A 16,382-nucleotide genomic window follows, 5' to 3' on the forward strand; every position below is an offset into this window, starting at 1 on the left:
GGTGCTCCTGTGGCTCAGGCCAGCTGCAATCTTCAGAGAGATGAAAAGAGACCTAAAGGCTGGAGGCTTATGGAAATTGTAAGCCCCTGAGCCTAACAACCAGCCATGCTGGGGGCCTACTCACTTAAAAGAAATAATGCAACACAAATGTGCTATTACAACTTTCAGCCAACTGTGCTGGGTCTCCCCATCCCCGATAAAGAGACTGAAGGGCCCAGAACAACTACAAGCAGCTGAACATTGCAACAGCTGGCCAGGGGCATAGCTCAGCCTCCCTGGGCACCTACAGGGAGAGCAACAACATCACAACAGAATGATACACGGAGCCCACATAGGGGTCACTCCTGGAACATTCAGAACTGAGGGAAGCACACTGCAGGGCCTCATAAGGCATCACATATATAAGGTCACCTCTCCAAGAGCAGGAGATGTAGCTGACCTACCCAATACATAAACACAAGCACAGGGAAAGAGGCAAAATGAGGAAGCAAAGGAATACATTCCAAGTAAGGGAACAGGATAAAACCCCAGAAAAGGAACTAAATCAAACAAAATTGAGCAACCTACCCGACAGAGAGTTCAAACTAAGAGTATTAAGGATGCTCACTGATCTTGGGAGAAGAATAGATGAACTCAGTGAGAACGCCAACAAAGAAATGGAAGACATAAAAAAGAATCAATCAGAAATGAAGAACACAATACTGAAAATGAAAAATTCACTAGAGGGACTCAAAAGCAGACTAGAGGATACAGAAGAACGGATCTGCGAGCTGGACAAAAGGCTAGAAGAAATCACCCAAGCTGAACAGGTAAAAGAAAAAAGAATTAAAAAGAGTGAGGACAGTCTAAGGGACATCTGGGACAACATCAAGGGCACTAACATCTGTGTTATAGGTGTCCCAGAAGGAGAAGAGCAAGACAAAGGGGCAAAGAATCTATATGAAGAAATAATATCTGAAAAATTCCCTAACCTAAGAAAAGAAACAAACATCCAGGTACAGGAAGCACAGAAAGCACCAAACAAGATAAACCCAAAGAGGCCCACACCAAGACACATCATAATTAAAATGTCCAGAATAAAAGATAAAGAGAGAATTCTAAAAGCCGCAAGAGAAAGACAAGTTACATACAAAGGAAACCCCATACGGCTATCAGCTGACTTCTCAGCAGAAACCTTACAGGCTAGAAGAGAGTGGCATGATATATTTAAAGTGTTAAAAGGAAAAAACCTACAGTCAAGAATACTCTACCCGGCAAGGTTGTCATTCAAAACAGAAGGAGAGATAAAAAGTTTCCCAGACAAGCAAAAATTGAAGGAGTTTGCCACCAAGAAACCAGTACTACAAGAAATGATAAAGAGACTTATTTAAGGGGAAAAGAGAAGACCACAAATAGGAAAAATTATCTATTCCCATGATAAGAGGATAATGGATACAAATGCACAAAAAAGAGGTTAGATATGATATCAAAAACATAAAATGTGGGAGGAGGGGAGTTAAAGAGTAGAACTTTCAGAAAGAGGTCAAACTAAAGAGACCATCAACAATATAGATTCCTACATACATAGATTACTGTATAAGGACTCCAGGGTAATCCCAAACCAGAAACCTATAATAAACATGCAAAAAACTAAGAGAAAGGAACTCAAACATAATACTAAAGAAAGCCATCAAACCACAAGGGAAGAGAGCGGGAGAAGAAGAAAGGAACAGAGAAGGACTACTAAAACACTGAGAAAAAAAAGTTAAAAAATGGCAGTAACTACATACTTATCAATAGCTACTTTAAATGTCAATGGACTAAATGCTCCAATTAAAAGGCATAGGGTGGCTGACTGGATAAAAAAAACAAGACCCATCTACATGCTGCATACAAGAGACACACTTCAGACCTAAAGACACTCACAAACTGAAAGTGAAGGGATGGAAAAAGATATTCCACGCAAATGGCAATGAAAAGAAAGCTGGAGTAGCAATACTCATATCAGACAAAATAGACTTTAAAACAAAAACTGTAAAAAGAGACAAAGAAGGGCATTACATAATGATCAAGGGAACAATCCAACTAGAGGATATAACACTTGTAAATATCTACGCACCCAACATAGGAGCACCTAAATATATAAAGCAATTATTAACAGACATAAAAAGAGAAATAGACAGTAACACAATAGTAGTAGGGGACTTTAACACTCTACTTACACCAACGGATAGATCATCCAAACAGAAGATGAATAAGGAAACATTAGCCTTAAATGACACACTAGAACAGATGGACCTAGTAGATATATACAGAGCATTCCATCCAAAAACAGAAGAATACACGTTCTTTTCAAATGCACATGGAACATTCTCCAGGATTGATCACATATTAGGCCACAAAATAAGTCTCCATAAATTTAAGAAGATTAAAATAATACCAAGCATCTTTTCTGACCACAACGGTATGTAATTAGAAATCAACTATAGGAAGAAAATCAGAAAAGCCACAAATATGTGGCGATTAAATAAAATGCTACTGAACAATGACTGGGTCAATGAAGAAATCAAAAAATACCTGGAGACAAATGAAAACAAAAATACAACAAGCCAGAATTTATGGGATACAGCAAAAGCGGTTCTAAGAGGGAAGTTTATAGCAATACAGGCCTATCTCAACAAACAAGAAAAATCTCAAATAAACAATCTAACAAGGCACCTAAAAGAACTGGAAAAAGAAGAAAAAACAAAGCCCAAAATCAGTAGAAGAAGGGAAATAATAAAAATCAGAGCAGAAATAAATGAAATAGAGACTAAAAAAATCAACAGAAAAAGTTAATAAAACGAAGAGCTGGTTCTTTGAAGAGATAAACAAAATTGACAAACCTTTAGCTAGACTCACCAAGAATAAAAGAGAGAAGGCTCAAATCAGTAAAATCAGAAATGAAAGAGGAGAAATTACAACAGACACCTCAGAAATATAAAAAATTATAAGAGAATACTATGAAAAGCTATATGCCAACAAATTGGACAATCTGAAAGAAATGGATAAATTCTTAGAATCATACAACCTTCCAAAACTGGATCAAGAAGAAATAGAGAATTTGAATAGACCAATCACCAGTAAGGAGATGGAAACAGCAATCAAAAACCTCCCCAAAAATAAAAGTCCAGGACCAGACAGCTTCCCTGGTGAATTTCACCAAACATTCAAAGAAGACTTAATACCTATCCTTCTCAAACTCTTCCAAAAAATTGAGGAGGGGGGGAAGCTCCCTACCTCATTCTACAAAGCCGACATCACCCTGATACCAAAACCAGACAAGGACAACACAAAAAAAGAAAATTACAGGCCAATATCACTGATGAACATCGATGCAAAAATCCACAACAAAATACTAGCAAATCACATACAACAATACATTAAAAAGATTATACACCATGAACAGGTGGGATTTATTCCAGGGATGCAGGGATGGTTCAACATTCGCAAATCAATCAACATGATACACCACATTAATAAAGTGAAGAATAAGAATCACATGGTCATCTCAATAGATGCAGAGAAAGCATCTGACAAGATAGAGCATCCATTTATGATAACAACTCTGAATAAAATGGGTATAGAAGGAAAGTACCTCAACATAATAAAGGCCATATATGACAAACCCACAGCTAATATCATCCCCAATGGTGAAAAACTGAAAGCCATCCCTCTAAGAACAGGAACAAGACAAGGATGCCCACTCTCACCACTCCTATTTAACATAGTACTGGAAGTCCTAGCCAGAGTGATAAGGCAAGAAAATGAAATAAAAGGGATCCAAATTAGAAAGGAAGAAGTGAAACTGTCACTATTTGCAGATGACATGATTTTGTATATAGAAAACCCTAAAGAATCCACCAGAAAACTTTTAGAAGTAATAAACAAATACGGTAAGGTGCAGGATACAAAATCAACATACAAAAATCAGTTGCTTTTCTGTACACTAAAAACGAAGTAGCAGAAAGAGAAATTAAGAATACCATCCCATTTACAATTGTGAGAAAAAGAATAAAATACCTAGGAATAAACTTAACCAAAGAGGTGAAAGATCTGTACACTGAAAACTATAAAACATTGCTGAAAGAAACTGAAGAAGACACAAAGAAATGGAAAGATATTCTGTGCTCTTGGATTGGAAGAATTAACATAGTTAAGATGTCCATATTTCCTAAAGCCATCTATAGATTCAATACATCCCTATCAAAGTTCCAACAACATTTTTCACAGAAATAGAACAAAGAATCCTAAAATTTATATGGAACAACAAAAGACCCCAAATAGCTAAAGAAATCCTGAGAAAAAAGAACAAAGCTGGAGGTATCACATTCCCTGATTTCAAAATATACTACAAAGCTATAGTAACCAAAACAGCATGGTACCGGCACAAACACAGACACACAGATAATTGGAATAGAATTGAAAGCCCAGAAACAAACCCACACATCTGTGGACAGCCAATCCGACAAAGGAGCCAAGAACATACAAAGGAGAAAGGAAAGTCTCTTCAAGAAATGGTGTAGGGAAAACTGGAGAGCCACATGCAAAAAAATGAAACTAGACCATTACCTTACACCATACACAAAAATTAACTCCAAATGGATTAAAGACTTGAATGTAAGACCTGAAACTATGAAACTTCTAGAAGAAAACATAGGCAGGACCCTCTTCAACATTGGTCTTAGTAACGTATTTTCAAGCACCACGTCTGACTGGGCAAGAGAAACAATAGAAAAAATAAACAAATGGCACTACATCAAACTAAAAAGCTTCTGCACACCAAAGGAAACCATCAACAAAACGAAAAGACAACCTAACAATTGGGAGACGATATTTGAAAACCATACATCTGATAAGGGGTTAACCTCCAAAATATATAAAGAACTCATGCATCTCAACAACAAAAAAACTAACAACCCAATTAAAAAATGGGCAAAAGACCTGAACAGACATTTCTCCAAAGATATATAGATGGCCAACAGACACATGAAAAGATGTTCAACACCATTAACTATCAGGGAAATGTAAATCAAAACTACAATGAGACATCACCTCATGCCCATCAGAATGGCTATAATTAACAAGACAGGAAACAACAATTGTTGGAGAGGATGTGGAGAGAAGAGAACTCTCATACACTGCTGGTGGGAGCGCAAACTGGTGCAGCCACTATGGAAAACAGTATGGAGATTCCTCAAAAATTTAAGGATAGAACTACCATACGATCCAGCTATTCCACAGCTTGTATTTATCCAAAAACGGGAAAACACCCATGCATAAAGATACATGCACCCCTGTGTTCATTGCAGCGTTATTCACAATAGCCAAGACTTGGAAGCAACCTATGTGCCCATCAAGGGACGAATGGATAAAGAAGATGTGGTATATATACAGAACGGAATACTACTCAGCCATAAGAAATGATGAAATCCAGCCATTTGTGACAACATGGATGGACATTGAGGGTATAATGCAAAGTGAAATAAGTCAGAGGGAGAAGGTCAAATACCATATGATCTCACTCATTAAGTAGTAGATAATAACAACAACAAACAAACACATAGAGACAATGGATTGGTGGTTACCAGAGGGGAAGGGGGGGGCGAAAGGGATAATTAGGCACATGTGTGTGGTGATGGATTGTAATTAGTATTTGGGTGTTGAATATGAGAACATGATGTAATCCATGTAGAAATAGAACTATAATGATGTACACCTGAAATTTATACAATGTTATAAACCAATGTTACCACAATAAACAAAAATTTTTTTAAAAAACCATAAATCTAGTGAAAAGGATACTCAACTCAAAAATTTTAGTCTTAAATATGTCATGAAAATTGAGGTTGAAAATCAATGAAATAAAATTTTATTTCAAGAAATTAGAGGAAAAATCAAGATCTTAAAGAAAGTGAAAAGAATGAATTAATAAAGAAGCAACTGTAGTAGCCTTGTTAGACACCAATAAAAAATTCATGCAATAAAATCAAATGTGGGCTTTAAGAAATATCAACAAAAGAGAATCTTTTTAGGACTTGTTAAAATTTAAAAAATAAACTATAATAAACTAAATTAGGAATAAAGAGAGAACATAACTATAAGTATATATTTTTAAATGTTCGGGAAGACTATGTATATCTTTAAGGTAATAACATTGAAATTTTACATTATCAATTTCTTATTATATCCTAACTACCAAATTTGATGATATAGGTAAAAATATCTGAATAAAATAAAAAGTTTAGATAAAATTGAAAAGGTAGTCAAACAAGTCCAACCTCTAAATAAACATTTGAGCAAATTCAGCCCGTACTCCTGGTATTATATGTGATATTATATTGCCATATTATATTATCCACAAATGATACATAATAAAAATAATGTGAGATTCTAGCATAATGGCTAAGTTTAAAATAAACATGTTTCAATCAGTATATTGGCAAAAGTTTTTAAAAATTGAGATCCTAGAGAAAGGGAATAGCATACAATGTAAGTTTTAGTGCACACTGGTATACACTTTTTGAAGGACAATTTTAAATGTACATATTCTTTGTCCCAGAAAGGAATCCACCTTACAGAAATACCTCAATATATATATAATGCATGTTATTGACAGCATTGTTGGTAAGAATGAAAAACTGAAAAATACTAAATGTCCATCAGTGATGAATGGTTAAATAAAATATGGTATGTTTATCTTAGCGAACACCCTGCAGACTTAAAAAGTATGATCTCATTTCTATGAAATCAAAACAATAAAATATTTCATTATAATTTATATTAAATTATATATTATATATAAAAGATATAATATATTATATTATAATTATAATATATTATATATTATAATTATAAATATATATGGCATATTTAAATTTTGGTGCTAGGGTTCATCTGTGCAATATATGACAACTTATTTCTTTTTCTTTAATTCAGATTGTCTGGCCCTGAGCCCACCCAGGAAACAAACCAGACTATTAAAAGTAGGAATGAGAGAGATATCTAAAGAAAATATATAGAAAAAAAATTTTTATTCTATAATCCTTTCATTTATTCATTATTCATTTACTTATTTTTTAATACTAAGTATGTATTTGCTTTTTTACTTTAGTCTTAAAAATCCTTAAAAAATATGTCAAGAAATATGGTAAATGCTGTTTCCGATTTCTCATCATCTTTGATGCTTTCTCTTGTAGGAGTGTTATTATCCTGTTTTAGTGCCTATTAGCTGCTCTAGTGCCAATTATTTTGGCACTGCTTTACTAGGTATAAAATGAAATAAGGTTCAGTAATAGTAAAATGACACAAAAAGTTTAGGAGAATTTATGAAATGAGCAATATCACTAAGCTGCTAAAATGTACGGAGATTCACTAAGTGCTATACAAAAGAAAGCAAACAAACAAGACTTCATTACGTAGTTGACTAAGCTCTGCAACTGATGGGCAGTCCTCATTGCCTTATGACATTCAGCTTCTCATTAGTGATTTCAGGCCAGCAGAGGAGACAGTAAAATTGGATGCACGCTGCCAAGGTGAAGTTTTAAGAATATAATTCTGAATTTATTGTTAAGAATCATAAAAGATTAATTGATGGCAAACAGATTGAAATGTCTTTAAACAAGAAGTTAGGAGATTCTACTCCTAAGTCCAAAAAACTTAACGTATTTAAAAAACAAAAGGAAACATAGAAGAAAGAAGCTGTTAAATAAATCCAACATATATGTATTATATATATATATTATATATATGTATATATTGTATAAAAGAAAACGATAATCAATGAAAAGTGGCTATGCCCATAATTCTCCAATATTTTCTCATAAATTTGACTTTAAGGAAACCATATTAATGCTTCTTGGGGATGAGATTTATAAACAAAAACTACTCATTTACCTACACATAAAATAAAAGTCTTTATTAACATCTCTGATTGCCCGAAATGCAATTCAAAATCCATATAATCTGTATATTATTATGAAGTAATGTCCCCCTAGGCAAAAGAGGCAAATCATAGGTCATATTTCCAATCTTTTAGTAGGGAGAGAGTGGCTTGCAAAACCAAACAGACTGCCCTGCAAAGGCTTTATATGTATATGTATATGTATATATATATATATATATCACAGAGACCTGCCAACTATGAATGGAAAAATCTCAACCGAAGGATTCATAGAGCTTAATCTACTAGATTAATCTGAAAAACAGTTCACAAGCCTCTCTTAGTCTAAATAAGAGTAGTATAATAATATTTTAGAGGCATTAGTAGGATTTCTAAAACCTGGTGTCAGCTTTCTAAAATTGTGGTTAATCTTTCAGTTTCCAAAAATAATTTTATGATCATATTTAGAACTTTCTTTCTGAAAAATAAAATTTATCACTATGTGATACATAATATAAAGTTCTTTGACGTTATCCTCTTATATAAACCTAGATTGACTTTTCATTGTTAACTCTTAAAAATTCTAACCATATATTTTTTCTTGGAGACTTCAGTTTTTTTGGAGACTGTAAAAATTATAAAAGTAACTTATGTGAAAATAATGAGGAAACAGTAATTTTAATAACTAAACAAAGTATATTAGTAGAAATTACACTACTAATATTCTCAAATAACTAAGCAATCAAAAATTATAAGATAACATATATGTATCTCTTAACCATAAAATATTAAATTTAGAATATTTTTCACAGATAAATCTGTTTTTGAAACAATGTAGTTTTAAAATACACTCAGTTTTTAAGTTTACTTTGGTATACCAAGTGGCATAACTCTGAGCAAGAATCATTTGAAAAAATAAAAAATATGAAAACTGGAGAGGCCTAGAAGTTGAACACTATACTTTTTATTGAGATAACATTGGTTTATAACATTACACAAATTTCAGGTGGACATCATATTTCAATTTTTGTATAAACTACATCATGTTGACCACCCAAAGACTAATCAATATCCATCACCGTACACATGTGCCTAATCACTCCTTCTACTGTCCTTCCCCTCTTCCCCTCTAGTAACCACAAACCTAATCTCTGTATCCATGTGTTTCTTTGTTGTTGTTGTTGTTGTTGTTTTGATCTTCTACTTATGAGTGAAATCATACAGTATTTGACTTTCTATGTCTGACTTATTTCACTTAGCATAATACCCTCAAGGTCCATCCAATTTTGTCGCAAATGGAAAGATTTTATCTATTTTTATAGCTGAGTAGTATTCTATTTTGTATGTATACCACATCCTCTTTATTCATTCATCCATTGATGGGCATTTAGCTGTTTCCAAGTCTTGGCTATTGTGAATAATTCTGCAATGAACGTAGGGGTACATATATCTTTACACATTCATGTTCTCATGTTCTTTGGATAAATACCTAGCAGTGAAATAGCTGGATCATACGGCAGTTCTATTTTTAATTTTTTGAGGAATCTCCATACTGTTTTCCATAGTGACTACACCAGTTTACATTCCCACCAGTGACATATGAGAGTTCCCTTTTCTCCACATCCTCTCCAACGCTTGTTATTTCTTGTCTTTTTAATAATAGCCATTCTGATGGGCATAAGGTGATATTTCATTGTGGTTTTGATTTGCATTTCCCTAATAATTAGTGATGTTGAACATTTTTTTCATGTGCCTGTTAGCCATCTGTATATTTTCTTTGGAAAAGTGTCTGTTCAGATCTTTTGGCCATTTTTTAACTGGGTTGTTTGTTTTCTTGTTGTTGAGTTGTATGAGTTTTTTATATATTTTGCATATTAACCTCTTATTGGCTATATGATTTGCAAATATCTTCCCCAACCTGGTAGGTTGTCTTTTCATTTTGTTGATGGTTTCCTTTGCTGTGCAGAAGATTTTAAGTTTGAGTTCCATTTGCTTATTTTTTCTTTTGTTTCCCTTCCCTGGTGAGGCACGGTATTTAAAAAGATGCTGCTAAGACCTATGTTTTCTTGAAGAAGTTTCATGGTTTCAGGTCTTACATTCAAGTCTTGAATCCATTTTGAGTTCATTTTTGTGTATGGTGTAAGATAATGGTCTACCTTCATTCTTTTGCATTTGGCTATCCAGTTTTACCAATACCATTTATTGAAGAGACTTTCCTTTCCCCATTATATGTTCTTGGTTCCCTTGTTGAAGATTAGCTATCTATAGATGTGTGGGTTTATTTTTCAGCTCTCGATTCTGTTCCATTGATCTGTGTGTGTTTTTGTGCCAGTACCATGATGTTTTGGTTACTATAGCTTTGTAGTATATTTTGAAATCAGTGAGTGTGATACTTCTAGCTTTGTTCTTTTTTCTCAGGATTCCTTTGGCTATTTGGTATTCTGTTGTTCCATATAAATTTTAGGATTCTTTGTTCTATTTCTGTGAAGAATGTCTTTAGGACTTTGGTAGGGATTGTGTTGAATCTGTAGATTCAACTTTAGGAAATATGGACATTTTAACTATGTTAATTATTCCAATCCAAGAGCATGGAATATCTTTCCATTTCTTCGTGTCTTCTTCAATTTCTTTCAACAATGTCTTATAGTTTTCAGTGTACAGGTATTTCATCTCTTTGGTTAAATTTATTCCTAGGTATTTCATTCTTTTTGTTGCAATTCTAAATGGGATTGTATTCTTAAAGTTTTTTGGTGGATTCTTAAGGGTTTTCTATAAATAAAATCATGTCATCTGCAAATAGTGACAGTTACTTCTTACTTTCAATTTTGGATCCCTTTTTATTGCTTTTTCTTGCCTGATTGCTCTGGCTAACCCTTCCAATACTGTGTTAAATAGGTCTGGTAAAAGTGGACATCCTTGTCTGGTTGCTGTTCTTAAAGGGATAGCTTTCAGTTTTTCTCCATTGAGTATGATATTAGCTATAGGTTTGTCATATATGGCCTTTACTATGTTGAGGTACTTTCCTTCTATACCCACTTTATCATAAATGGATGCTGTATCTTGTTGAATTCTTTCTCTACATCCATTGTGATGATAATGTGATTTTTATTCTTCATTTTGTTGATGTGGTGTATCATGTTGACTGAATTGCAGATGCTGAAACATCCTTGCATTCCTGGAATAAACCCCACTTGATCGTGGTGTATGATCTTTTTTAATGTGTTGTATTCGATTGGCTAGTATTTTGTTGAAGATTTTTGCATCTATGTTCATCAGTGATATTGGCCTGTAATTTTCTTTTTTTGTATTGTCCTTGTCTGGTTTTGGTATCAGGGTAATGTCAGCTTCACAGAATGAATTATGAAGCTTCCCCTCCTCTTTGACTTTTTGGAAGAGTTTGAGAAGGATAGGTATTAAGTCTTCTATCAATGTTTAGTAGAATTCACTGAGTAAGTCATCTGGTCGTGGACTTTTGTTTTTTGGGAGATTTTTGATTACTGTTTTGATCTCCTTACTGGTAATTGGTCTATTCAAAATCTCTATTTCTTCTTGATTCAGTTTTGGAAGGTTGTATGATTCTAAGAATTTATCCATTTCTTCCAGATTTTCCAATCTTTTGGCGTATGGCTTTTCGTAGTATTCTCTTGTAATCTTTGTGTTTCCGAGGTGTCCATTGTAATTTCTCCTCTTTCCTTTCTGATTTTATTTATTTGAGCCTTCTCTCTTTTCTTCTTGGTGAGTCCAGCTAAATGTTTGTCAATTTTGTGTATGTTTTCAAAGAACTACCTCTTAGTTTCATTGAGTTTTTGTTCTATTGTCTTGTTAGTCTCTCTTTCATTTATTTCCAGTCTGGTTTTTATTATTTCCTTCCTTCTACTGATTTGGGGCTTTGTTTGGTCTTTTTTTCCTAGTTCCTTTAGGTAAACTGTTAGATTCCTTATTTGACATTTGTGGCTTTGTCAGCTTTCTTCTTGTAGCTGACTTCTAGTTTCATACCATTGTGGTCAGAAAAGATTATTATTTCAATCTTCTTAAATTTATTGAGACTTGTTTTGTGGCCTAATATGTGATCAATCCCGGAGAATGTTCCATGTGCATTCAAAAAGCATGTGTATTCTGCAGTTTTTGGATGGAATGTTCTGTATATATCTACTAAGTCCATCTGGTCTAATGTGTCATTTAAGGCCAATGTTTCCTTATTGATCTTCTGTTTGGACAATCTATCCATTGATGTAACTGTAGTGTTAAATTCCCCTACTATTATTGTGTTACTGTCTATTTCTCCTTTTATGCCTGTTAATAAGTGCTTTATATATTTAGGTGCTCCTATGTTGGGTGCATAGATGCTTATGACTGTTATAGCCTCTTGTTGGATTGTTCTCTTTATCATTATGTAGTGCCCTTGTCTCCTGTTACAGTCTTTGTTTAAAGGCTATTTTGTCTGATATAAATATTGTTACCAGCTTTATTTTCATTGTCATTTGCATGGAGTATCCTTTTCCATCCTTTCACTTTCACTTTCAGTTTGTGAGTGTCTTTAGGTCTGAAATGTGTCTCTTATATGCAGTATATATATGAGTCTTGTGTTTCTATCCATTCAGCCACCCTATGTCTGGTGTGTGTGTGTGTGAGGAAGATCAGCCCTGAGCTAACATCCATGCCAATCCTCCTCTTTTTGCCGAGGAAGACTGGCCCTGAGCTAACATCCTTGCCTGTCTTCCTCCACTTTATGTGGGACGCTGCCACAGCACGGCTTGACAAGCAGTGCGTCAGTGCATCAGTGCGTGCCTGGGATCTGAATCCGGGCCGCCAGCAGCAGAGTGTGGGCACTTAACTGCTACGCCACAGGGCCGGGCCCCACCCTATGTCTTTTGATTGGAGCGTTTAGTCCATTGACACATAAAGTAGCTATTGATAAGTATGTACTTATTGCCATTTTGTTACTTTTTTTCTGGGTGTGTTAGTAGTTCTTCTCTGTTAGTTTTTTCTTCTCTTGCTCTTTTCCCTTGTGATTTGATAGCTTTCTTTAATATTATGTTTGGGTTTGTTTCTCTTAATTTTTTGTGTATTTATTATAAGTTTCTGGTTTGTGATTACCATGAGGTTCACATATAATAACCTATGTAAACAGCAATCTACATTAAGTTCATGGTCTCTTAAGTTTGACCTCTTACTAAAAGCCCTACACTTTTACTCCTCCCCTCCCACACACATTTTATGTTTTTGATATCATATTTAACTTCGTGTGTGTGTGTATCCCTTAATCTCTTATAATGGAAATAGACAGTTTTAGTACTTTTGTCTTTTGACCTTCATAGTCACTTTATAGGTGGCCGAACTGCTAACTTTACTGTATATTTGCCTTTACCAGTGATTTTTTTCTTTGATAATTTTCTTATTCCTATTTGTGGTCTTTTATTTTCCACTTAAATAAGTCCCTTTAACATTTCTTGTAAAGCCAGTTTAGTGGTGATGAACTCCTTTAGTTTTTCCTTGTCTGGAAAACTCTTTATCTCTCCTGCCATTCTGAATGATAACATTGCCAGGTAGAGTATTCTTGGCTATAGGTTTTTTTCTTTTCAGCACTTGGAATATATTGTGCTGCTTCCTTCTAGTCTGTAAGGTTTCTGCTGAGAAGTCAGCTGATAGCCTTATGGAGTTTCCTTTGTATGTAACTTGTTGCCTTTCTCTTGTGGCTTTTAGGATTCTCTCTTTAATTTCTTGACATTTTAATTATAATGTATCTCGGTGTGGGCCTCTTTGGGTTCATCTTGTTTTGTACTTTCTGTGCATCCTGTACCTAGATGTTTGTTTCCTTCCCCAGGCTAGGAAAGTTCTCAGCTATTATTTCTTCAAATAAGTTCCCTGCCCCTTTGTCTCTCTCTTCTCCTTGTGGGACACATATAATATAGATGTTAGTGTGCTTGATGTGCCAGAGGTCCCTTAGACTGTCCTTGTTGTTTTTGTGTGTGTGTGTGTGAGGAAGATCATCCCTGAGCTAACATATGCCAATCCTCCTCTTTTTGCTGAGGAAGACTGGCCCTGGGCTAACATCCATACCCATCTTCCTCTACTTTATATGGGATGCTGCCATAGCATGGCCCAACAAGCCGTGTATCAGTGCACGCCCAGGATCCGAACTGGCAAACCCCGGGCCGCCGCAGCGGAGCACACAGACTTAACCGCTTGTGCCACTGGGCTGGCCCCATGTCCTTGTTCTTTTTAATTCTATTTTTTTTTTTTTCTGTTCAGCTTGGGTGATTTCCTCTCCTCTTTCATCCAGTTTGCTGATCTGTTCTTCTGTGTTATCTACTCTGCTGTTTATTCCCACTACTGAATTTTTCATTTCTATTATTGTATTCTTCAGTTCTGATTGGTTCTTTTTTATATTTTCCAATTCTTTGTTGAAGTTATCACTGTGTTCATCCATTCTTCTCCTAAGATCAGTGAGCATCTTTATGACTATTATTTTGTACTCTTTATCAGGTAGATTGTTTATCTGTTTTGTTTAGTTCTTTTTCTGAGGATTTGTCCTATTCCATTATTTGAAACATATTCCTTCATATCCTCATTTTGCCTACCTCTCTGTGCTTATATTTATGTATTAGGTATATCAGCTACATCTCCTGATCTTGGAGATATGGCCTTATGTAAGAGATGCCTTATGGGGTCCAGCGATGTGCTTCCCTCTTGTCATCAGTTCCAAACATTCCAGGAGTGTCCCGTGTTGGCTACATATTCCCTTTTGTTGTGGCAAGTTTGGTCTTGCTGTGGGCACATGGGAAGGCTAGGCTTGACCCCCAGCCGGGTGGTTGTAAGGCTCAGCTGTGCATAGCTGCTATGGTCACTTTAGTCATTTTATTGGGCTGGGCAAGCCCCACCACAGCTGCCTGCAAGGACTAATAGCACAAACCTGCTGTTGTTTTGCTGTTTAGTTAGGCCCCCAGTGTGACTGGTTGCTAGGCTCAGGAGCTCACAATTGTTGTAGGCCTCCAGCCTATGAGACAGTTGTCAGCTCTCTCAGGAGGGCAGCTGGGTGGGGCCAGCTCCAGGCATGGCAGCACACAATGGTTTCAGGCATCAGAGGGTGGGACAGATCCCCTGTGTGGCTCTTTGAAAAGGCCAGTGGCACAAGTCTGCTGCAGCTGACAAACCTCACCGCCCGTGCACCCACACACCCTGCCAGCACAGTCCTACTCTGCGCACATGCCCTGCGAGGTGGACCCACTTGCCCCACTGCAGAGATCTCACACACTCAGCCTAAGTTTCCTGTGGGCTTGCTGGTCAACAGGGCCAGTCCCTAGGGAGGGCTGACTGTCTTAGCTGAGCTGGATTAAATTAGTGCTGTAGCAGGCAAGGCAAACCCATGTGCTGATAGGCCAGAGGAAGAAATCCAATGGCATCTACTGGCATCTGTGTCAGCCTGCCTGAACTAGGTCACAATAATAGCTGCTGCCAGTGTCTCAGTCCCTGGGGAGGCGGGCCCAGTTGCCTCCTGCCTCTCTGAGATGTGCTCAGGGCTTATCGAGTGAGTCTCTTTTACCAAAGGACTATGAGCTTTTTTTTCTGGTGATTTTGTGTTGGTTTCCAGAACAAGTGAATTTCTGCACAGGCCCTTTAAGAGCAGGCTTTCCTTTCTCTTATAGCTTTTCTGGGGGTATTCCCTCCTGGTTTTAATAGCCAGCAAAGCCAGGTATTATGGCACTCATCTCAGTTGTGCTGAATTCAAAGGCTGTTTATTGTGGCATAGCTCTCCTGCTCAGATCCCCTGCTCCTTCAGGACAAGCTTCATACATTAAGATTGTTCCCATCCATGAAAGGCCAAGGCTAGAATGTGGTTTTTTCCTCAGCAGAAAGGTATTTCTGCCTTGTCCACCTCTGTCAGTGTTATCCCTTGTTGTGGAGGTTCTTTTTATCCAGTTTCCAGTTCTCCCAGAAGTCATTGTTCCACGTGTAGTTGTAGATTTTTTGTGTCCACAGGAGGAGGTGAGTTCAAGGTCCTCCCACACTGCCATCTTCCCAGCAATCTCGGAACATTATACTTTTAAATTAAGGAGATTGAAGCCCACTGAGATTAAATAATTTTTACAGTATCACACTGCTAGAAGAGGAGAAGCCAGCTGTAGAACCTAGTCTCCTGACTACCAGTCTATTTTTCCTCTCTATTCTTTTGGGCTACCATTTTAAATTAAATGTTAACTATGCTAAAAGTCTACATAATTGGAGAAATTAGAAACAAACTATTGAATATCTTATAAACTAAGCTGTTTTTATCATTGTTAGTAATCTTATAAGCATATAATTCTTATAATTCTGTAAAGAGAACATTTATAAATTACAAGTTTATCAGATATTCTGAACTATCATGAATCATATTATGGCATAGAAAAGCATAGACACATATAGCAAAACTTTAAACTTTTGAGTTTAAAAGGTAAATTTCATATTTTGTAATGCTTACATTGTTCATTTTTATCAGCCA

At 35.8% G+C, this 16,382-nt stretch overlaps 1 protein-coding gene across 4 annotated transcripts in view; it reads left to right on the forward strand.

Moving 5' to 3' along the window:
* The window catches only part of SLITRK3 (SLIT and NTRK like family member 3), a 150,305-nt gene that overhangs the window by 72,091 nt on the left and 61,832 nt on the right, over window positions 1-16,382 (forward strand). The window lies entirely within an intron of this gene.

This window comes from Ceratotherium simum, chromosome 15 (genome assembly GCF_057802395.1).
Source record: "Ceratotherium simum simum isolate JZ-2026a chromosome 15, ASM5780239v1, whole genome shotgun sequence".
Classification (NCBI taxonomy): Eukaryota; Metazoa; Chordata; class Mammalia; order Perissodactyla; family Rhinocerotidae; genus Ceratotherium; species Ceratotherium simum.